Consider the following 25712-nt stretch of genomic DNA (forward strand, 5'->3'; position numbering starts at 1 on the left):
GGAAGGTCCTGATCATATTATATAAGCAGAAAGTAGGCTATAAACTCATCACCAAATAAGTAAGTTAATAAGCTACTATGCTGTAAGGGCACTGCCATACAAACCCTAACAGGTACGTTAATAAGCTACTATGCTAAGGGCACTGCCATACAAACCCTGACCTGTTGTTGGTTGTGTAGGTTTCTTGTTCTGGTTTTTCACCCTAAACCCCAACCCCCTTGCTGTAACTCACAGCACACATTTGGTAAACCACTGATGTAACCTTATTCATGTATGATACACTGATTTAACCCTATTCACTTATGATACACTGATTTAACCCTATTCACTTATGATACAGTGTGATACTATGACCATTGATTTAACCCTATTCACTTATGATACAGTGTGATACTATGACCACTGATTTAACCCTTTACTTATGATACAGTGTGATACCATGGCCACTGATTTAACCCTGTTCACTTATGATACAATGTGATACCATGTTTCCATGGCCCTGCTGATAGATTCATGAACTCCCTGCTGGTTGTATGTCATGTGTCTGACACGCCATGATGCTGTACCCAACACGCCATGCTGTACCCCAACACGCCATGCTGTTTCAGTGTACCCCACACGCCATGCTGTTTCAGTGTACCCAACACGCCATGCTGTTTCAGTGTACCCCAACACGCCATGCTGTTTCAGTGTACCCAACACGCCATGCTGTACCCCAACACGCCATGCTGTTTCAGTGTACCCCACACGCCATGCTGTTTCAGTGTACCCAACACGCCATGCTGTTTCAGTGTACCCCACACGCCATGCTGTTTCAGTGTACCCAACACGCCATGCTGTTTCAGTGTACCCAACACGCCATGCTGTACCCAACACGCCATGCTGTTTCAGTGTACCCAACACACCATGGTTTACTGTACCATGTTTCTATCTCTCTCTCTCGTGCCCTCTCTTACAGTAACATGATTATATTATGATATGAAGCTGATTGGGTACAAGTTAATATGAAGCTGATTGGGTACAAGTTAATATGAAGCTGATTGGGTACAAGTTAATATGAAGCTGATTGGGTACAGGTTGATATGAAGCTGATTGGGTACAGGTTAATATGAAGCTGATTGGGTACAGGTTAATATGAAGCTGATTGGGTACAGGTTAATATGAAGCTGATTGGGTACAGGTTGATATGAAGCTGATTGGGTACAAGTTGATATGAAGCTGATTGGGTACAAGTTGTTACACTTTTTGGTGAAGCAGTTCCCAATGAAGTGTTTTCTTTCATTCATCAACTTTCATTTTATGTCTACTTTCAAATCCATCCAAATGTGTGTGTGTGTGTGTGTGTGTGTGTGTGTGTGTGTGTGTGTGTGTGTGTGTGTGTGTGTGTGTGTGTGTGTGTGTGTGTGTGTGTGTGTGTGTGTGTGTGTGTGTGTGTTTGGCTATCATGCCATAGTCTTTTTATTATTTATTTGAACAAATGGGATTAAGTAAGTAAGCTTAATGTTTAATTTTATTAATTTGGTATTTGCATATGGAAATGAATAGCTGTGTTGAAATGCCAACAATCCTTTTTTCTCAAATAGTCTATCTCTCCTTTCCACAAGAGTGTTTTCAGGCCACACATTATTATATATCATCTGTGGGGCATACAGGTCCTGAACAAACCGCACATGTCAAGACCAGCACCTCTCAGCCTGCGGACGGACAGGTAGGTGGGCGGAAGGAAGGAAGGCTGAACAGCTCATGCCAGAAGGACAGGATCAACAGTGCAGCTGACTAAACAGCATGGCTCAACCCCTACAGACGTCCAGCAGGCATTTCTTCCTTTCCCTTTTCACTTTCCTCTCTCGCTGGCTCCCTCTACTAATCACAACCAGTTCAGCACAGAAAGTAATCCTATTTGTTCAAATAAATAATAAAAGACTATGGCTTGATGGCCAGACACACACACAAACACACAACCCTTCACACACACACACACACACACACACACACACACACACACACACAAACACACAACCCTTCACACACACACACACACACACACACACACACACACACACACACACACACACACACACACACACACACACACACACACACACACACACACACACACAGGCAGCACACCCGGGGTGGTAATTGCAGCGATTGAGAAAGGATCAGATGCTCTCTGCGGGAGCCTGGCTGAGCTCCACTGTGACCTTGTGTGTGTTTGTAACTTTCCACAAGCTTAGTGGATATGCACTACGCAGGGGAGGCTCAATGGGTCCAGAGGTCCATGCGTCCTGAGAGTCCGACAGGACAAAATGTCTTCAGCATGGAGGAAAAGGTTAGGAGAGACAGGATTGATAATGATTGCGATGACACTGCCATTGCAATGAGCCAAGGGAGAAACCTCTGCACAATGAAGTGCAGTCTCTGCTCAAATACACTGAGGGAGACATTATGGGAGCTTTAAAGCATTGCCTATTTTGTCCTGTGCAAAAGAAAGCTTTCTTTCTGCGGTTTATGAAAAGCCCTTCCATATCCTCCTGCTTTGTGTGACTTAACATTCAATACCTACATGGGACATGAGATAAATAATGACATCCAGCCATGCAAATGGCATTTTGGTGGACGGAAGACGCTCTGGTTTCATTCAGCTCTGCCCTATCCAATTTTGTTTGTCCTTCTTTGGAAGTATTTATGGTGACCATAAGCACATCCATTCATAAACAAAGCTATTTTTGAAGAATCATTTTCATGTGTGGTTTCATTGTTACTTCCACCAAGGAGGTTATGTTTTCACACCAGTCTGTTTTGTTTGTCTGCTAGTTGGTTCATTGGTTTGTTTGTTTGTTGGCAGGATTACGCAACATCTGCTGGCCTGATTTTCACAAAACTTGGTAGAAATGTATAGCATGGGCCAAGGAAGAGAAGCCGTTACATTTATGGAGTGGATCCGACTCACGGGCATCTGCACAAGTTTAGTTTTCATTTTTGCCAACGTTGCGAGATACGCCATCAGTTTTTGCTTTCGCTCCGGTTGCAAGACACAGCACTAAAGGGCACTGATGGGCTTCAGCGGAGGGAGGCGCTCTACCGAGGGTCATTCTACTGTTCAGAAGTAATACAGTGTCGGGCGGGCATTCTCCGTTTGACCAACTCCTCGTTCAGTAAGTGATGGCCAAGGGAGGACCTGTGAGTGTGATTGTGAGACTAGCACATATGGCCCAGCCCTCTGCGTTGTTCAAATAATGAAGCTGGAGTCAGGGAAGGGTCAGGATCGCATCTAAGGATGTCCCCCTTCCACAGCATCTGTTATTGGACAGCTCCATCTTGTTGTGTCCGAGGAGTCAGGTGTTCACCCCCACACCCATCATCCGCCAACCGTGAGTCATGTGTGACCCCTGAAGGACCTGGGTCCATATTCCCTCCTCTCAATTTTTATTGAAGAACAGATGGGTCCTTCCAGAATTCAGAGTAATGTATTCTCTTACTACCTCTGTGTGCAACTGAACAAAATGGCCCACTGAGTCTTAGCCACTGCCTGCCTCAGATCTCATACCCTCACTCCAACACTGGGTAGGACTATCAGATTAGGATTTGCATCACTAAATGGTTTTGCATTTAGTTGTATTCAAAATCATTTAAATCAGGCATTGATTTAAAAATGTAGGCTTATTTTCCAGCTACTCTAATATTGTTCAGTCCGGATGCTTCATTAAAATCAATATAACAAAATAGTCTAAGTGCTAATATGTAAAACCTCTCACGAAAACAGATGGACAACATCAGTTTCTGTGTCTTTCGCAGTTCCAACTCCATCAACATGTTGATCATTAATCAGATTAATTAGGACATGGACAGCAAGAGGCCCTCAACCACAAAGACGATCTATCCTCTGCTTCACTGTGAAACATCCACATCTTCATTTAGAAAAACACTTAGAGGCAGTTGGCTGGGTGGCCAACCATGGAGCTAAAACAGAGACTTTAAGTTTGGCATAGAAAAAAATTAAATCGGTATTCATAAAAATAAACAAATAAAAAAGTGAAAAATATAACATTGGCAAAGAAACACTTGCATTGAGATGAACTTTGGAAGTTATGATGCATTTGGGAATTGTGTAGTTGTCTATTGTCTAGTCATGTTTGCATTTCATAGGCGTGTACTATTTTTAAAGTTTGGGCTTGTACTCAACAATGTCAACTAATACAAATTTCATTGAAAATGCACACACACATTTTGAAACAAAACAGAAGCAATATCATCACGATATCATTGAAGCCATATCATAAGATCAGGCCAAAAAGAGAAGCAATATCATCATCATATCATTGAAGCCATATCATAAGATCAAGCCAAAAAGAGAAGCGATATCATCATCATATCATTGAAACCATATCATAAGATCAGACCAAAAAGAGAAGCAATATCATTGAAGCCATATCATAAAAACAGGCCAAAAAGGGTGTATGGAGCGTTACTTCTCACTAGTAGAATACTTCTGCATGGCTTTAAATGTTTTAGTGATCTTGTTACTTTGACCATATTTCAGTCACAAACACACAAAAAACACATTCATTCATTCAAGGGATTAACTTGAAATCTTTATCATCTGATTTTTTTTTACCTAGATGTTATGTCATTAACTCTTATCATTCAGTCAATTTACAGTTGAAATATCATCTCACCTTGCCAAGCTCTCAGTATCTAAGTCAAGAGCAGCCTGGGTACCAACACATTTCCTTGAGTGTCAGTGCCTCAGGATCAATATTAGAGGGAGGCTTTCACCACGGTGTGAAGATCACAGCTGCCTATTCCCCCACAGGTCACACGTAATCTTTGATTCATGACTCCCACCTTTGGTGGCTAAACAAAGCATGCCTTTCCAAAACAATTAATCATTCATTTCTCTAGCAGCCGGTGGTTGCTGAGAGTTCTCGGCTGTGAGATCAAACTCTGCAGTGCAGAAAGTAAACTACTTCAGAGAGATTGGCAATCAATAGCATCTGGCCAAATAAGGTCACCAATTATGGCTAGTCAAATGAAATATGCATAAGTCTTCCAAACAGTATGGTGCTGATGTAAGGTCACACAGTCTTCCATTATTTATCACAGAAATTATTTTGAAGATTATGAAGCAAACAAAGTCATTACTTAATTTCTCATAAATTAAAGGTGAATTTCATTTAAATATTGAAACACTGTTTGTTATTGTCATGTCATTTTTGAGTGGGGGGGGGGGTTTTACATGCAGAAAAGTGTGCATGTCTGCCAGTTGACTTGCTGCAGTATGTTTTCTTGAACTACTGCCTCTCTCTGCGATACACAGATGCACAAATGAATACATATTTGATGTGCATGTCAAATATTTCCTTGCGATTAGCTAGGGGTTTTAGCGGTATGTATGACTTGAGAATATGGAGGAGCAGAAGAGGGCCAGGGGTTTGGGACCACTCATACTGGAGAGATATTACTGTCTTTTGAAGTGCAGTTTGTAGAAAATAGTGACAACAACACCAAGGTCATGACTCAAATGCCTGGGGCACACGTCCACTCTTCATATCGCTGTACTCACTGCAATGCAAATTGTGAAGAGCAGAGTCAGATGAATAAGATGAATTTTAACTAGGCAAAATGGGTTTTATGTGATTTATGACCCTTCATTCAACAAAAAGGACTTCATTCTTCACCAAATCTAATTCACTGTGTTCATCACAAATACATTTCAAATACAAATAATGTTTTATACATATAGTGGTAAGTATAATGGTAAAGGAATGGGTTCATGCCCTAACATGGGATTTGACCATTCAGCACAGCAGAAGACTCCTGCTCATGCAGCTTACCCAGACTAAAGGGCTTCGTCAGATGTTATGATTTGTATGGAGAGAATGGATTATAGAAGTCCTGTGAGGACCCTGCAGGCTTACACATTACAACAGCAGAAAAAAAGAACATGACAGAATGACACGAATTGACCGTTCACTTTTATGGCATTTTAGGTTTAGTTTTCTTTCTGCAAATTCTTAATTTGTTATATCACACAGTGCCATCTTAGTTCCTGTTCACTGAGAATATTTGATACGCTCATGAAACATTGTAATCCACACAGGAGGGAACCGTCTGGGATGTGGCCTCATTTCAATATTTATTGAATCTTTATCAGAGGACACTGAGAACAACGCACTGCAATCAGAGCTGTTTAGTCTCCTCACAGACCACCGGGCCCTCTCAGAGCCGACCTATTGTCTTGTCTCTTGTGCGAGGTGCTTCATGGCATCCTCCAGAGGGAGAGTCCAATGAGTCACATCGCTCCTCCACCGCAGCTCCACCGCAGCTCCACTGGAGACGACGCATTCTCATTCATACTGGGCGCAGTGCAGCGCATTTTAATTTGCAGCTGATATTATTGTCACACGAACAGCAGACGCAAGGCAGTGGAACAGCATGTAGCAGATAGACACGTCTCTATGGGGTGTCTTTTCTCTTTTCGTTTCTGACTCACATTAGTTCTAATTCCACAGGATGGATGCAAACTGCTCCAAATCATCAAGTGTATTGTTTCTCAATCACTAACCTGCCATTTTTAATTATTCAAGCCATCATTACAATGCCAGCCAGATGTAAGAGAATACATATTAGTCTGAAATAGCAAGAGAGATTGCTCAGGGGGGGGGGTTAAGAATAATGATGGAAGTCCTTGCTAAACAACGGTGGTAACTTCTCATGACTGTGTCTCAGAACCGTAGTAGCTGTGTCACAAGTAGCCACTTCCGTTGTTCAAACCACCATGGCTCCAACAATGTTGTTAATGACGTAATGCAGAATGTAGAGGGGAAAGGTGAGTCCTACACATGTACTGTCACAAGTAGCCACTTCCGTTGTTCAAACCACCATAGCTCCAACAATGTTGTTAATGACGTACTGCAGAATGTAGAGGGGAAAGATGAGTCCTACACATGTACTGGAGCAGCTGGTGGAGCAGCCTCGTACTCCAGAAGTTGAGAATGAAGAACTAACTCATTATGAGTGGAAGTTGATTTTGTTTGATTTTGTGTCCCAATATTTTATTACTAAGGCCTATAGCCTGTCACGGCCTATCAGCTACCTGCACACGTGCAGTGGCTCTGTGGTAAAAAGATGCATTTCCCAAAAGCGTCTGTGTCTAACCACCGTGGTTGAACAGTTCAGTCAAGATTAATGAATATTAATATTAAAACGTATGATTCTCAGTTGGCGGGTATTCAGGTAGGTGGGGTGAGGGTCAATTTTATCAAACTAATGCAATTAAAATGCAAATCTCCAGGAACGGTGCTTCCAACGACAGCTTCGATCCAACCACCCAAACGCTGTGACCATGTTTGCGATTGATCATTGGAACATCGGTTGTAATGACCAAGCAACGTGCCCCTGATCAGGCACTCACAAACATACCATAAGGGCAGTTGAAGCTCAGGTATGTTTGAACATTTACTGTCTTGCTCTGCTCCTGAGTTGCTTCATAGGCATATAGAGTATGTTTTTACTGACATGTAAAACAGATGTGATTTGTTTTACGCTTTGTAGGACAAATAATGACATGATCCGGATGAGTTTTAAGAAACATGAAGTGATTCACAGACTCTTAAATGCACGTTGACTATGCAGAGTTCGGCAAAGGTCAAATCTGTATATCCATTTCCATTTCTATGAAGCTGCTGTGATGTGTCACTTATACTCGATATAGGTTTGATGGTCTGCCGTATTGTAGCAGGTAAATTCAGCACATTAAAGCATGAACTCCAAAGGGCTTAGGTTAGAGAGCCCACCGGGCCTGAAGCCCAGCAGGCCCGAGAGCAGATGGTAGAGGGTGCCGTGTCAGCAGTGGCTACCCAGAACCTGTGGAAACCATGGTGATGAGAAAGACAGCTCTCTCTCTCTGTATTTGACCATTTGGGTGAGATCATGTTCTTTCGTTTACACTGAAACTCTTCATAAAGTCCTCGACCTGATTCACAGGGTTGAGCTGCTGAGACTGTAAATGAGAGTACTGTTTATGAACCCACATTGTAACGGTTTGTCAAGCATGTTATGTGAAAGGTATTCACTGCTCTTGGATTCTACCCATGCTCATTGTCATTTCCAAATTCAATTTCAGAAAGAGCGTCAACATACAAGTGCTTTTTTTTTATTGTTTTCAGATTGGCTACACTACAACTACTGACACGTAATCTAGATGTAGGGTCGTGTCCCATATGACCCTGGCAGCTACATGTATTTATTATACAGCTTTTCAGAATGCTGCAGAATGTTCCATTGATTTTAATGGGCCACCCCAACATTTGGAGGTCCAATATTTCTTTATAATGACCACTGCAAAAAATGAATGACTGCTGCCATTGGCAATGGGTATTTCCCGATACTGACTGGCGGACTATACATTATCCCTTACGTATTCACCATTCAGAATGCTTGCTAGTATCTTTGTAACACAGTGTTTTCTCAGTTAGGTCAGCCCGGGAATGGAATCATCTCCCACAGAACATTAGAGAATCAACCTCATTCAACTGCTTTAAAAGAAATCTCAAAACATGGTTGATAAATAACCAAAAATGTGATCATTAGTGGGTAAGCAGTAGAACATGTATATTGGGATTGTATTTTATTTTATTTGATTTGATTTGATTTTATTTTTGATTCATTGTCAATGTTATGTTATGTTTGATATATACGTTAATGCCTTTTTTAGGTTGTATAGCCTTTTTCACTCTGGCAGGGGGACTGCCGATGGAAACTAGCCTTTTGGCTATAATTGGGTGCATTTACATTTTAATGTTCATGAATGTACACTGTCCCTCTTGATCAAATAAACAAATTGATTGATTGATTGAATTACTTAACCTATTTGCAAATGGTAGGCCTATACACTGGAAAAGCAACATCAGTAGATGCTTTTGATCTATGAGCAGCAGGCCTTTGTCAAATGTCATTTTGCAAGGTTTCTTTTGTTGGAATACAGACAACTGACATTCATGCATCGATGATGACACCTTATCTTCCAAACTAATAACTACATAAACAATTCCTATCAGGCTATTATGATTTACTGACTAAAATGACTGGACTCATTGGAAGTTTTGTGGTATTTAAATGTAGTGTAGAGAATATGTTAACTTGAAGTGATTGCCTTGTTAATGAGAATGTTGTTGATATCAAGTTTTGTGTATGTCATAGAGTTTCATTTAATGATTCTATTGGTCATACAGTAAAGCATATTACTTTAACTTTTTTCTTCAGCGTATTTATTGTATATGCATTTCTGTTCTGTGCTTTATAGCTACAATGTGTGTCACCACTTTCAATTGTGCTGCACTTTGAATTACCAATGCGTATGAATTATATAAATAAACTTGCCTTGCCTGCTTTACTTAAGTACATGAATGTCACCTCAGCTGCAGCTTTCCAGAGAAATTTGGATGGAAAAATTGTTAAATACATTTACCAATGGAGAATTGCAGGTTTCAATTGAGTGGATGAGAGTGCTCCTACAACGCTCCTTCTGGCTCCACAAACACACAGGAAGTCCATAAAAGGATTCATCTGTTCAGTAGTATCGATCACTCTCTCGAATCCCTTCACTGTCCTATTGACATTTAGCGTCAGTTTGTGCAGGCTCTCAATCTATCGCAAGGCTAAACTATGTCAAGGGGTGGGCAATAAAAACATTTGTTTACTGTTATCAACGCTGATCACATCATCAACGGCTGCACCAAGTACCAGTGCCCTGGTCCTCGGGCACTGTCCACTTTGATTGCATTGATCACCCCCTCTCAACTGTAAACTACCCCTGCTGTGCTCAGGCAAGTATGACTGTACTACAGACTGTAATGTAGTGGGCTACAGTCTAGACTGACTTTGGGTGCATTTCCACTATGGGGTAAAACCCTGGTCTGGGGAAAAGTCACTGACTTTGTTTGTTTCCATCTCTGATGCTGGACTGGGCCCAAACAGCCTCAGTTCGGTCCTGGAGTGGAGCAGGGACCAATCGGGGCTGAACTAGGGACTTTTGGAATGGAATACAACGCAACATTGAAACTGGAGAAATTTAAAAAGAGACAGGTAGCATTAGCTTAGGTTGCCTAGCAATGTAATTGACTTAGCTTGTCTACAAATCGACAAATATATAAAAATTTCGCAAAAAGAATCAGGGACACTGTTTTCAAAAGTTTCATGAGATGGCATGGGGGCGTGGGGTGTTAAAGACACAGGAGCTCTAACAGAGTGTTTCTGACAGAGGGTGAACAGATATGTACAGTATGAGAAAGAGAATGTGTTTTTGGAACACTGAAACATGTAAATCTATTCTAACAGACCCCCCCAAAAAAGAGCATAATATGTCCTCTTTAAAACACAGACAATAAAGTAAATCGGTGTTATTAACACACTGTTGTGATGACCAGCTGTGACAGTATTTCAGTGCACAGTGCACATTTTTAGGTGTTTAAACTGGTGGGCAATGTGCCATGGTTGGTTCCATGTGTATCTTCATCTTCTTAAATGTTCTACTGGTTTGTGCCATGCAGTCTTGATTTGATCGTTTAAATGATTACCTTTGCATGTTATCTCTCACTAGTAATACAAGGCAATTTTCTGTATAATATTATGTACAATTTGCATATGAAGTATGAACGGATTTACTCATTTATAATGACTGACTTCTTCAATCCTTTTTTACATATTTATTCTCTCAAATCTGAATTTACCCCAAATGATTCTCATCTGAATGAATACGGTGGACTGAATCCATGCATAAATAAAAGATGATTTTGGTAAAAAATAAGTCAGCCTTGAAAATGTCTTTGGAAGTGTTCCACTCCTCTTATCTCCCGGTCTGATCCTCCTGCACAGTCAGGGAACAAAGCCGCCGCCGCCGCTGCTGAGCCTACCTCTACACTGGCACCAGCGTCTCAGGGAACGCATGGCATTCCATCCTGCACAGCGGTCCCGCTTCCAGATCAATTTTCCCGCACCAAAATAGGAAGTATGGTGGCCATGAAATATTGAAGAGTCCACTGTGTTGGAGCTTGAAAGCTTCCCAGCCGTGCATAGTGCTGGGGGTGTGGAGTGTGTGCCCATGGGGTAGGGGGCCTTCTCTTTTATTTTTCATGATGATGGAGGGACTGCCGTGTGTGTGTGTGTGTGTGTGTGTGTGTGTGTGTGTGTGTGTGTGTGTGTGTGTGTGTGTGTGTCTGTGTGTGTGTGTGTGTGTGTGTGTGTGTGTCTGTGTGTGTGTGTGTGTGTGTGTGTGTGTGTGTGTGTGTGTGTGTGTGTGTGTGTGTGTGTGTCTGTGTGTGTGGTGTGTGTGTGTGTGCATACGTTAGGGAATTAAGTATTTCACCCCAGGCCATTTTTGGTAAAGCTTATGTAGAGCTGTCTCCAAACCCACACACAGACGGCCTCTTCAAACCTCACTTAGCAGGGTCTGTCCCTTGAGCCTTTCCAGCACTTCTATTTGGGTTGTCACTTAATGGAGCTTTGATGTCAACAAGTGCGACATGTCCGCCACGGAAGCAGGTAATGAGCTGTGGTATGTTTGTTAGGCATGCTTTCATGAATCAGACCACCGCTGCTATTTTCAATGGGATCTTGCACTAAATCCATGTGACATGGTTTGTTTGACAGAATGGAGCATGAAACAGTTATGAAAACAAGACTATGACAGCTAGGAATACCTTCAATTTGTTTTTTTACAGAAGGCTAACTTGTAAGCTACTAGTCTTACCTCTATGGCTTTATTTACACTCAAATATTACTTTAATAATTCAACTGATAGCCAGACACATCCTGTCCCTTAATGTGAATATAAATGAAAATGGTCAATGGACTGAATTAATGACGCCGTGCACAGTTCTAATCCAATACATCGTTTGTCAAATTCATCAAATTACTCCTCTAGCTGTCTGTTCGGTGTGAGCGATAAAGACACGTAGTACAGTCCTGGCTCAGTAGATGGGAAATAAACAACATGGCTCAGTCCAAGCCGTGCTCTACTCCAGCCAATCACAGCGCTGCAGGAGCACGAAAGAGAGGAGTGCAATTTGATTGGCTGTTGAGCTCAAACATCAACCAACTTTTGGCAGAATTACAAAAAAATGACTTAAGTGAAACATTGGCATTGAAACACTTATGTTGAAATTAACTTCGGGCACTGAAAAGATGTTTGGATGTTTTTTTTTTGTAATTCTGATTAAAACTTTGTCTTTTGTTTATTTATGTCAGTTTTCAGTGCGTTTTTTTAAACTTGCAAGTCAAGTCAGTACTTTTCAATGTCAACTTACTGTCTCTGTTTTGGCGTGGAAGGGGAGGAGTTTGATGGGAAAGACATTATTTTCACAGATCCAGTGGGCAACACATCTCTGAATGTGGGCGTGGCCAGACCTATGGGGATCGTAAAAAGAAGAAGAGAAAAGATCCGTTCAATGGCACATCTCATTCACAAAGATTTTTCATCAATAATTTAACACTTGATGATAAACTACAATACCTAGCGAACTGGATACTTTCAGGGTGAATAATATTGAATAAATGGATGAATTAATGTCTATACATTGTGTATCCGTGGTGAAAAAAGGCCACAATTTCATCCTAAATCCCCTTCACCCCTCCATCCAGCTAGCTAATGTTATGATAGCAGACTGACATTAGCTTTTTAGAGAATGGCTTTAGAGACTAGTTTACAAGGTAACACTGGCCTTGTCTACTGGAGTGTTTCTGGTATGGTGCCTGGTTAGCTGCAACAGTATCTTCCCTGCTTAATTCAACTTGAAATTTGTGCTAAACATTCAGGGATAATTTTATTATCTAGTTTTGAACGTCATGCTGTGTCTAGCATAGGCTACATCTGTGGGGTTAGTAATTCCAAGCAGACACTGTCCTATTGGCAAACCGATAGATGCCACTTCGATCTCTTAGGGAGACAAAAACTACTAGTTTAGCGAAAGTAGGCAACAAAAATGAAATGAGGAATCAGAATAAACTAGCTGCAAAGCTATCAGAAGCTATGAAGCTTATGGCCTATAAACAGCAGTCCAAATGAGCGTGTGTAGCTATGGACGACACGCACACAAACATTTAGGAATTTAAAAACAAAGTGATCTTGCCAGGGAGAGAATAGTAGATGGATACGATTCTCAGCTCTCATATTTCACTTTATTAGGATGAGTGCAAAGGTGTGCCACCTATCCAGAGAGAGCTCCCAGGATAATTGCTTTTTTCCACATTAGCTGCTGTTCCCTATAGTTTAAGTGTGGCATTTGCCCATTGTGGATAGGATCTTGTGAATGAGTTTTTCTTTCATTAGTGTTATGAAATAGCTGGTTATTTCCACAGTCACGGTTCAGTGCTCATGGGTATAACCAGACAGAGCTGATTCCAGAGCTGATTGAGTAGGTAGGTGGGATGCACTGAGGGAAGTGCTAAATCTATTGTGCTAAATGCTTCACTCAATTCGTGAAACTTTCCCACGTCATTCAAACACAGGCTCGGGTTACTCCTTTGCTTGAGAAAGTTTCACTTAACCCACCTGACAAAGGCTTGAAGGTTGTCTTCAAGCAAGTTTCTGATTCCTGTTTCAGAAATAATTTGCTAGACCCTAAGCAGTCTGGTTTTAAGAGGGGTCATTCTACTGAAACTGCTCTTTTCTCTGTGCCTGAAGCATTCAAGCCTCTGCTCAGTCGTACCTCAGTGGACTGTGTGTCTGGTGTGTGTGTGTGTGTGTGTGTGTGTGTGTCTGTGTGTGTGTCTGGTGTGTCTCAGGGATCAGTACTTTGACACCTCCTATTTCCTATGTACACCACTTCCTTAGGTGAGATTCTCTCTTCCCATAGGTTCTCCAATCACTGTTATGCGGATGATACTCAACTGTACATGTCCTTCCCCACGTCATTGGCTCAAATTTCTGCTTGCCCCAGTGAAAACTGCGCTCCTGGTATTCACAGCCAATCTGGCCATCCCACAACATATTAACATCTAACTTGGTTCATCTCCACTGAGCCCAACTAAAACGGCACGATACTTGGGTCTTATGATTGATGACCAGCTTCATTTCTCTGAGCATGTAGCTTCTGTCTTGAGGTCTTGTTGGTTCACGCTATAATATTCAGAAGATTAGACCCTATCTCACACAATATGCCACACACATCGTCTTGTGCAGGCCCTGCTTTTTTTCTAGACTAGACTATTGCAATATAATTTTAATGGGCCTGTCTGCATGGGTAGTGAAACCATTGCAGATGAGAACTCAGAGCGCGGAGTCCTGTTTGGTCTTTGATCAGCCGCCAGAGAGGAGCTCCTCTGCTAGCTATCTCTCCCTGGCTCCCTGCAGCTGTGAAAATGAAATTTAAATCTCTCACTTGTAGAACCGCCACTGGATCAGCACCAGCCCATTTAAATGCTATAACTCAGCTCTGTTCCCCTCTCAACCACTCCGCTCCTCCGATGATCGTTTGTTGTCTTTGCCTCCTCTTAGCAGCAAGAGATCACAGTCAAGACTCTTTCTGGTACTTCGGTGGCGGATTGACCTATATAGTGCTGTCCATTGCAGCAACAGCCTTGGTACTGTCAAAGCATTTAGAAACTCTCCTTTTTAGACAGCATTGGTCTTATTGTTTGGGGTATACTTTATCAATATGATTATAGTTTTGGTATTTGGTATTATTATTATTATAGTAATAATTAATGGTTTTACTTTAAAATGATACTTAATATTGTTTTATGAATGTTATCTCATTTTACTTCTTACTTAAGTATCTCATTGTTGTTTTTATTGTTTTCTATCTAATGTTTTGTAAGTTGCTTTGGATAAAAGTCTCTGTTAAATACCTTAACTATGACTATAACTATAAATATTTAAAATGTCAGTTGGTTGCATGGATATGGCTGATGATGAGAACAACAATGTTGTAAGTGCAATTCTAAGCTATGGCGTGACACATGACACATGAATGCTCTCAGAGAAACAAAAAAATATATTTTATTGTGGTAATAAGTATGGAGAATATGGCTCGGCTATTAATATACACCTGATACACAACCGTGTAAGTGCACAGTTGGAATTGAGTTTCTAATCATCAAGTACTAATCATAATATTAATATGCATGCCTAGAAGGCCACAAACTAGTGAAGTTCCTGGCTGGCATATAATCCCTCTACTAAATTGTTTACTAAAACATTTTATAACCAACAAGCTGATTAAGTGATGCATTAAATAGCATGCAACTTGTAATACTCTAAGTATTTCTACATGTTTTTGGCAATCTGACTCAAAACACCATTCTGGGACATTCATCCTTAACTTTAGTGGTAAGTGTTCAATTTGGGAGTTACATGTGTGCACTACACACTCACACACACAAACAGCACTCTCTTTTGCACTATTGCAGTCTAAGGGTTTTTCCTACAAATTACAGTCCAGCAGTGATAAATGATGTAATATGTCCCTGACAGGCCCTTTGGATCTCCAATCAATTTAAGTTACCTTCTTGCCCGTCTGGAGAGCAGCATTTTTGTTAAACAACTCCATGAAAAAAAATGATAGCATTAATTTAAGGCCTAACAGCAGCTGTTATAAAGATGTATTGCCATGCTTAATGCTAATACCTCTCTCTCCCCCTGCTGCATCTGATGTTAAAAAATCTTCTCCATGTCGACAAATGAGCTTTCAAATATAAAATGAGCTTTCCAATATAAAGGGTCTCCTTCACTGTGCATAGGACTTAAGTTAGTGACGGAATTCTGTGCATCATGCAAACAAATGAAAAGACCCATGGCTTGTTTCCCTGCTCCAACTAATTAGCAGTAAAGATGATGTGCTATGTTCTCCCCAGGGTGTGATTACAGTTTAATGTAACTGTCATGGTACAGTAGGCCTCGTGGTCATGTTCAGATTCAGAGTGTTACGCAGTGAGATGGAAGTACAAGGTTTTATTCTTTTACTCTGTTTACATCAGGTTGACCTCAATAAAGGGACCATACTTCAGAATCAGAATCAGGTTTTATTGGCCAAGTAAGTTTGTCACAAACAAGGAATTTGACTTGGTAAAGTGACTCTCAGTGTGCTTACACAAAATATACAACACAATACAATACAATACAATACAAACAAACAAACAGTGCAACAGTGCAATGGACTAAGGAGTTTAAGAAAGTATGTACAAGGCGGAATGGCTATATACAGTAGCTGTGAAATGTTGCACAACAGTAGTGCAAAGAAGAAGTGGAGAGTGCGAGAAGTGCAGGGATAAATATATAAATATAAATATATATGCTACAGTGGGTTAGTTGTTCAGTAGTGAGACGGCGAGGGGGAAGAAACTGTTTTTGTGTCTGGAGGTTTTGGCGAACAGTGATCTGTAGCGTCTACCAGAGGGGAGGAGTTTGAATAATTTGTGTCCGGGGTGTGAGGGGTCTGCAGTGATTTTTCCTCTGGAGGTGTACAGGTCTTGGATGGTGGGCATCATAATTCATCCATTTTGAATTCAATTTTGTTCTATTTACAAATACAGCATAGATGTACCTTGTACACTTAAAGATTAGTTTACTCTTGGTATTGTCATACATGTTTATCAATCTGATCTGTGCCAAACAAAGAGCAGACTCCTAACTTTAAGACACCCACTACTAAGGGGCCAACTGCAGTAAGTGTAGCTAGCTAAAATTATACATGAAGTTTAGAGTGTTATACAAATGCTGCCATTTGTGGTGTTATCTTTCCAGCAGCCATGCCTACTTAGTTTCTAAGCTGTAGGTGCTACTAACTGCTGCTCAAATTGGAGCAGTTAAAGCAAATTGCAATTACGACTGCTTCGTTCTTATCAAGTTGTCCTGCTGACAAAAAAAAGGTTAGATAGCCTACATAACAACAGAGCCTTTCCCTTTGCAGGAACTGCAGTAGACATGGATGTTGGTCAGCATTTGCACAATATTATGTCCTTGTTAAAGATTCCTGTTTTAGCTCCTCCCTTTCAAAGGCAGTGGATGTGAGGACCCGGCTAGTATGCCACAACATGAAAAGGAGAAAAACGCCAATGATTTTCTGGCAATACATTCATAATTTAAAATCTAGGTGTAGAGGATCACCTGCATACAACACAAAAACATAACTTAATCAGAAAGCACACATGATCAGCAAGCATGGGGAGCACTCCAGAGACGGTAGCCAGTTACCTGTGGCACACAAGGTATTAGGTAAGGTTGTATAGCCATACCTTGACAGGTGTCGTCAATCAAGTGATTATACCCATGTATCACCCAGAGGCTGATGCACTGCCACTCCAACACTAGCTTGGTCCAGAGGGTCATCTAGGGTGACCAGACGTCCTCTTTTGCCCGGACATATCCTCTTTTTGAGCCCTAAAAAATGCGTCCGGCAGGGATTCCAAAATCGTCCAGGATTTTGCCTCGTTGGACATTTGTGTCGCGTTTCTCTGGGTGGTTCACAAACTAGTTATTACGCCTCCCCCTGCTCACTTCCACTCCTTCTGTACGATGTGCTATCAATAATGAAAAAATCCCATAATGTACGATAATTTTAGAACTTTGTGACACTTCAAATAGTCGTTCGTTGTAACCCGCAAGGATCTAGATTTGAGTCACACATCTATAGAATGCTTCTCATTTACCATCCTTTGAGCCAATCATGCTTGTTGTTGTACACAGTTTCCTGGAAGAAAAATACTTCAGATGACAAGGTTGTCTGTGTGTCTGTGTGTGTGTGTGTTTCTGTATCAGTGTGCGTGTGTCCCAAGTGACCCAAGTGTGTCCCAAGTGAGCTGACGAACCGGCAAATGTGACGAGTTGATTTAGAAAGATAGCTGTATTTTATGCGTTTGACTCGTGTACAATTTCAAGCACATGACCTGCAAGGACTTTCATGCCTACCTCATGAGTAGTCGTCGACTGTTGGGTAAGATCCTTCTGGAAAAGATGCCCAGCCCAACTACATCAGGAGGACTGAAAGTGTCTAGTGTAATGGCCAACTTAAAAAAAAAAAAAAAAAAAAAAAAATCATTATTGCTTTAATATATGGACAAACATTGAAAAGAAAAGGATTAACATTGAGTTATCTTCTGAAAGTACATTAAAGAACCACTGAAAGCTACAGAAGCACTGGACTAAATGCCACAGAAAGATTTTTTAGTTTTTACATTTGCACTTAGTAAGATTAAAACAATTTAAAGATTCAGTGGAAAAGTTCAGTACAAAGTAGGCCTATACTGGCCACTATTGCTTAGGCGAATAGCCTATTGAGGCAGTATTGTTTCTGCACCTTAGTGTTCTTAAGGGCTAATAAATAAATGATCATACTGTAATTTGTAGATCATACTGACATTTGTATGCATTCACATCGTCATGCTATACACTACCCATCCATCCAACAATTCCCCTAGCTTGGTCCAGAGGGTCATAACACTATCTTGCAGTGATGATTGATAATTAAATACAAACTGAGTGGAAAACAATAAGAGTCATTTTAAAACATCACCCAGTTGCAGAGCCGGTTACTGGGACATTAAAAAATGTATCCCAAAGATAAAACAATTTCATTACTATAATTTCACTGTGAAGAGTCAAACTTCGTCTCATTCAGAGTTTTTTCTGGTTTGAGTGACTGCAGTGGAATAACTTAAATAAGGTCCGGCTCTGTTCTATCAACTACATGAATGTCATCGGAAGAAATATTCCCTTGTCTTCTTCAGTGATTTGACATCAGCCATTTGATATTTGATCAAATATTTGATAGAGCTGTGCAAATGTTCAGTTTTCCATCTCCACTCCAACTCCACCACATTTAAAGTCAGTCAGACCTCAGAGGGACTAGACTAGAGCATGCTTTCATCTTCTCATGGTTGGACCACTATAATGTACTTTTCAGTTGAATGCCTGCCAGGAGTCTCCAGAAGCTCCAAGTGATGTAAAATAGTGCTGCTAGATTTTAATAAGAGTTTGTAAACAAGACCGCATCACTCTAGTTCACTTTGCAGTCACTGGACTGGTTACTTGTGTCCTTCAGGATAACATGCAACCCATTCTTGTAGATTACTGACACCAAAAACAATCACAACATCAACAAAGGGATGGACACTTCAGAATGCTGAGTGCCCTGTAATCCCTAATCAATGATATCAATGGGTGAGGAAGGTGAACAAGACACAAATATCTCTCCAGCTAAGTGCAGACTCCGTACTATATATGGTTCGTATACATACAGTATATATACAGAATGATGATGTGTGTTCAGTGTTTGTTTTATTAAGGTCAGAGGAAACATTTCCCCACAAGCTAGCAGCAGAGTACCAGGACCCTGTGCCACTCAGGCCTCAACAGCCTACTTACAAATGCCTTTCTTTCACACCCCTTTGAAATGCTTCTGTGCGGAGCCTCTGTGCTATTTGAGTCTTCATCCATGGCAAAGGTTCCGATACAGGCCTTTTGCTGGTCCTTAAGAGATGCTTTGAAGTGGATTTCAAAGGTACATCAAAGGGATGCAGGGCCACAGATATCTGCAAGTCACATCTGATTTAGCAATTCTGCATTTCCCTGCTCTTACGTGCACTTTAAAGCACATGCACCATTTGCTGTTCATTTTAAATAAACATAGTTATTGAATTAGATTTTTGTAAAATAAATACACTTAAGATGGGATAAGATGAGTAATCAATATTCTAGTATGTGCTCAATGATCAATCTGCCAGAATTTGATATCTCTGTCACTCATGTGCTCAAGCCAAGGCAGAAGTTGGGACTTTTTGGAGAACCCTGGCAACCTTGGCACACCGAACACTCATATCCTCTGCCAGTCACTACAAAACAGAACCCTTTCGTTTACATTTGAAATTGATTCTTAAAAACGAATACTGATTTTTTTGTGGGAAAAATAAGTAGGCTCTTAACGGCTGTTCTTTTTTTCTTTCATTTCCAAATAATGCAGTACATTACTTTTATACATACTGAACAATATTCCCGAATGTATAATATGCAAAGTATTGAAAGTATGTATATAACCACTTGTCTCTACTTTTACTAACCATAGTTGTTTATAGTTGAACAAACAGACACAAAGTGACAGTTTTGTTTGAATTGTTTGTATAAGCAAGGTAAAACTAAGGCAGCATGTTTGCAAATTAAGAACCCCTTAATAAATCAAGAGCTTTTGCATAGTTTTAGGGCAAAACAGAGGAATGTAAGTGTTGTGCAGTGCTGCATGCAAAATTCTTATCATTCGCATCCTTCATTCACATTATACAAATATATGAATAAATGAACTTTATCTTTCAACTCTGTTCATGAAGTTTCACCTGTGAACCACTAACAGTATTCAAATGTATGATCAATTATCTAGTGTATGTATATGAGTTTGTGTGTGTGTGTGTGTGTGTGTGTGTGTGTGTGTGTGTGTGTGTGTGTGTGTGTGTGTGTGTGTGTGTGTGTGTGTGTGTGTGTGTGTGTGTGTGTGTGTGTGTGTGTGTGTGTGTGTGTGTGTGTCTCCCTCTCTGTGTGTGTGTCAACATAGAATGTGGAAATTCTTTACCATTGGATACAGTGCTGCATAATACAGGCATTTCATCTTCAGTCTTTTCTGATGTTAAGGGATTCCAGCAGAGGTTCCTGGAAGTCGCCATGTGAACAGGTGCATGTTGTATGCTAATACAGTGATCTGCTTAGGGTGATTCAGTGAAAGAGCGCCGAATAACCAGAGGAACGGTATGACCTCATCTATGTGGATTAAAGGGAGATGATTTCCTGTGTGAACCTGTGGGTCATGCTAGCTCTCTAAACCACTCCTGATTAATGGGATTACAAATGTGTTACTAGGTGCTTTTCCTGTTAGTGTGAGATTACTCTTGGAACAAGACGCTCTACCACATTACAGAGAGTATGACTTGAATACAGCCAAAGAAGATGCCGAGCAGTTTTGAGATATGATTTATGTCAGAGTTTATGAAATACAGTACTTCTTATCTCTGGACTTGATGCCTGATCAAGGTTCTATATTTATATTCTGCATAATTCATACTCAATCCCATCAGAGAGCTGGATGGGGGAGGGGAAGATGCAATGTTCCCTGTCCGTTGTCCTATTTACCAATCCAACAGCTGGCGGGCAGGGCAGATTACATTAGAATGAAAAAATAGTCATATTTCACATATAAATATGTGCATAATATCTGATTTATCACTTTCCAAGACAGGCTGCTTCAAAGACTTCCCCTCATGTAACGATAGGCTTAGAGGAAGATTAAGGGAATTTGCTTATGTCACAGGGGCATTGGGAATAGTTGGAAACGTCCACATTTGTTTACATGCAAAATATGCTTTTGAACGGGGAAGAAAGTAAATAGGCTCTTGTCCAAAGGCATTTCATGTTAAACCTATTAATGGAATATGAGTCAGTAAAGTTCTTCTTTTCCTGACTTCTGCAAATTCCTGATAAAAATCACACAATGGATGAATTCCAGGTGTACCAACACATTCCTTTCCTGTTATCTTTTCTTTTCTTATATTCTAGGACCAATTGACACCTGATACAAAAATACTTTATAAAGAAACTATGCATGTTTTGGATGAACATTTTCCATCTCCAGTTCGACTGAAAATAGAAAACCTAAATGAATGCAGAGGAAGGTAAAATGGTAATGACTCATCTCAGAACTCCCACCAGGAGCTCCAAGCAAGCATCCCAGGACTCAAAAGGACTCGTCTTGATTTTGAGAGGCAAACATCTGTGGATCATGTTACATTTAAATAAAGTATATACATGCAAATAACAAAATGATGCAAATGACTATCTAATTTGTTTCCATCCATCAGCTGGCATTTCACTCATAGCTTAAAACATGTAATTTAGGCTTATGACTGGTGATCCTTGACTGTTCACTGTTTAGTATCCCAGTAAATCTTAGAATTACTGTAAAATTCGAATTATTCCCCCCTTTGATACATTTTGTGATCACAATCTTATTTAACATGTTTCCTTCAAAAGCAGACTTCTAGCATCTTCTTTAGTAAGCTTTGAGCTCAGAGGACGTGTGTGGCCTCATTGACAAACAGCTCTGTGAGCAGACAGGAGCACAGCTGTGTCAGCTGGAGGAGACGCCAAAGACCAAGAGAAGGCGGATATGGTGGGATCTGTGACACTGGGTTCAATTACTGATCCAGAACAGAACACTTCCTGGACGCTATTCAAGATTCATTTCCCCTATTATTACTCCCGACATTCATCTGCAGCATGTTCACTGAATCCTTATCATCAAGTACATGAAATGCTTCTCTTTTCAGCTCTAATGAAAGATGACATTTTACAGTCAACATTAAAGTGTGCCATTAACTCTAAAGCTAAGACTTTCAGTGGTGCATGAGTGGAACGGAGGCTGGTGAGGCTCTACTGCTATATGCACATTCCAAGGCCTGATACAACAGGCTTCTGTTATTGGGTACTGGTTCAAAGATGTGGCAGCCATGCAAAGGTCATTCTCACACACAATGAAATAACGACAAATCACTCTCTACTGTCACGACAGACTGGGTTTTTTTTTTTACCTCTTGCACCTGCTTTGATCATTATCCCAGGTGATGTTTAAAGCCCAGGGATAGGAGAACACCAAGGCTGAGCTGACATCCATCTCAAGCCAGAAGATTAAAAGTAACTTCACATTTGACACTAATTGCATGTCCTGCCAGACATGGCCTCCCCCTCTTTGCCTACCCATATGTCCCTGCTCTGCCTCCTTCACACAGCTGGGCTAACCACAGGCTAATCACAGGCTGGCCTTCAGTAGACATGATGAGATGAGGTGTAAGGATATCATTGTCTTATTCATACCTTTCATTTATAACCTGGTGTTATCAAAAGAGTTCACAGAGAAACATTTAATCATGGACACATTTAGGCTGACAGTTTGTTGGAGGGGACAGAAATAGGCTCCTCATTATAAAAGTTGCACTTAACCCACCTGATGTGAGGAATTATAGGCCTGTCTCCCTTCTTCCTTTTTTTGCCAAAGATCCTTGAAAAGGTTGTCTTCAAGCAGGTTTATTATTTCCCTGTCTCAAAATAATTTGCTAGACCCTAGGCAGTCTGGTTTTATTTTCTACTGAAACTGCTCTTATATCTGTGACTGAAGCATTGATAGGACCAAAGACCTCTGGTCAGTCATCAGTACTGATTCTACTAGACTTGTAAGCAGCAAAGAGAACCATGATGGCCTCCTCTCTACGCTGTCCCAATTGGGAATTTCAGGGAAAGCACTCAGTTGGTTTGAATTGTTCCTTCAAGGACATTCATTTCATTTGTCATGGCATGGACAAGAGTCAAAATCTCATAAACTTTCCACTGGTGTACCTCAAGGATTAGTACTTGCCCCCCTCCTAATTTTCTATTTACACCACTTCCTTAGGTGAGATCATTCACCCCCATGGGTTCTCCTACCACTGTTAAGTGGATGACACTCAAGTGTACTTGTCTTTCCCCCAGGATGACTCCACAATATCGGCTCGAATTTCTACATACCTCAGTGATGTTTCAGCTTGGAGGTTGGATCGTCACCTTTAGCTCAATCTTTCGAAAACTGAGCTCCTCATATTCCCAGCCAATCCGGCAATCCCACAAAATATTAACATCTAGCTCGGTTCATCCTCATCGACCCCAACTAAATATGCACAAAACTATGCACAGTTATATTCGATGGCCAACTTAATTTGAGCATGTAGCTTCTGTCTCGAGGTCTTAATTTAATTTTAATTTAAATCCATCACTCTAGCTTATAGGACAGCCACCGGATCGGCACCTGCCTATTTAAATGCTATGATTCCGCTCTACTCCCCGCCCCCTAATTATTGTTGTCGATATTGTTGTTGTTGGTATTGTTATTCTAATGATATAATTATAATAATAGTAATTGTATTACTTGGTACCTAATATTGTTTCTTTTTGTTTTTGTATTAGGTTAGTATTACTGCCTTTTTATTTATGTTTTTTATATTTATCTGTTTTCTAATGTCTATTTTTAATGTTTTGTAAGACGCTTTGGACAAAAACGTACGATAAACACTATAATCATAACCATATTCAATGCACCGTCCCCATATCAATCAGCCTGTGCCAGGTATCTGATAAAATGCATGTTTTGACAACCGCCTCTCCAGCTAATTGAACAAATGGCACCAATGGAACTAATGGAACCATACCTTTGGGGGGGAATTCTCTCCTCTGCATCTCTTCAGTATCCCAGACCAATCAGGGAACTATTCACAGCTCACTGCTTCTCTAGATGAATTCTCAATAAGTTCTGAAATGCTACCCAGGTCATTTGTTAGATGGATTAATCATCTCAGGCTCCATCAAGTGTTAACTATCCAATCCTCATGACTTCTAAAACGAATCAGATTTTGAATATTCAGTGAATATTCCCACCTCGAGTGGAAAACAAAATACTGACTTAAAAGAAATGTGCTAAGATAGTTTTGCTTCACATATTTTGTGCTCTTTTCGTTTGAAACACATGCTATGAGTAAAGATGGTAGTATTTGAATATGAAAGAGAGAGGGAGACAGAGAGTTTTACACAGTTATTATCAACCATATTAATCACTCAAATCTTTTGGGAGGTGTGCATTTAAAAGTCCATTAGCCTAATTTGACCGCTGCAGATTGCTGAGGTTTTGAGAGAGCTGACCTCCCGTGTGTTCTGTGGCAGATGGGAGCTGGCAGTGTTCACTTCTTTATCTTAGAGGCGGGGGAGGAGAGGTGGGAAAACATTGCAGGGAAAACAAGTAGTACTCGCCATGGCACCTATTAACAAAGGTGTTCTGTTGGAGAATAGTAAATGGGTCAGTCAGTGAATCAGTATGGCCATTAACAGGGCAGAGATGTTTTCTTCATCATAGGTGACTCAGTAGCAACAACGTTCGGTCTTATTCTACTACAATACATAAATCAGTTTCCTAAATAATAGCTGTTGAATGTCTCCACGTATCATTGATACTAAAGACTAGGGTGAGGAACTGTCTCAGCACAGACAGCAATAAATCATACCCAATCATTCATATGTTAACCTTTCAGTCATCTGGAAGGAGCTAAACCATTCTGTCATATCACACACAAGCACAGCCTATATATTTTTTTCAATTGGAGTTACACTGAAGGGGGATACAAAGTTCAAATAAATAATTGAAAGGCATCAAAAGAAAGGGTGTTTACCAGTATCACTCTAGAGAGAAACCATTCAGTTTATCAATGTCATGGAGCTATTTTATTTTACAAATGTGGTTGTTTTTTTCGACATGGGTATTTCCCCACATTGCTAATCCTGTCACAGTCCAATAGTGATGACCGCATACTAATTATATTGCTACTTTATCAGCTGGGCGAATGGCAGTGGAGCAATTGGGCACATTGTCAAAGTGAAGCCAGATAAAAGTCTAGATTTGCATTCAAGATCACTTCAATACACACACAGGATACAGATATAACAAACAAACAAAACAGCTGTGCACCTTGAATTTAGTTGTTGCTAATTCTTCCAATATTACAACTGTATTTGGGGAAGAACCTCTCCATTTTGCTGTTCAGATTTGTTTGCATCTCACTGAAGGGTACAGATGACAAAACTAAGGATTTTAGGGCTGTTTATCTGCCAAATAAAGAGAAGAAAATCAAGTTTTTGTATACAGCTGTTGTCTGTGAAA

The sequence above is a fragment of the Clupea harengus genome, chromosome 17 (assembly GCF_900700415.2).
Source record: "Clupea harengus chromosome 17, Ch_v2.0.2, whole genome shotgun sequence".
Lineage (NCBI taxonomy): Eukaryota > Metazoa > Chordata > Actinopteri > Clupeiformes > Clupeidae > Clupea > Clupea harengus.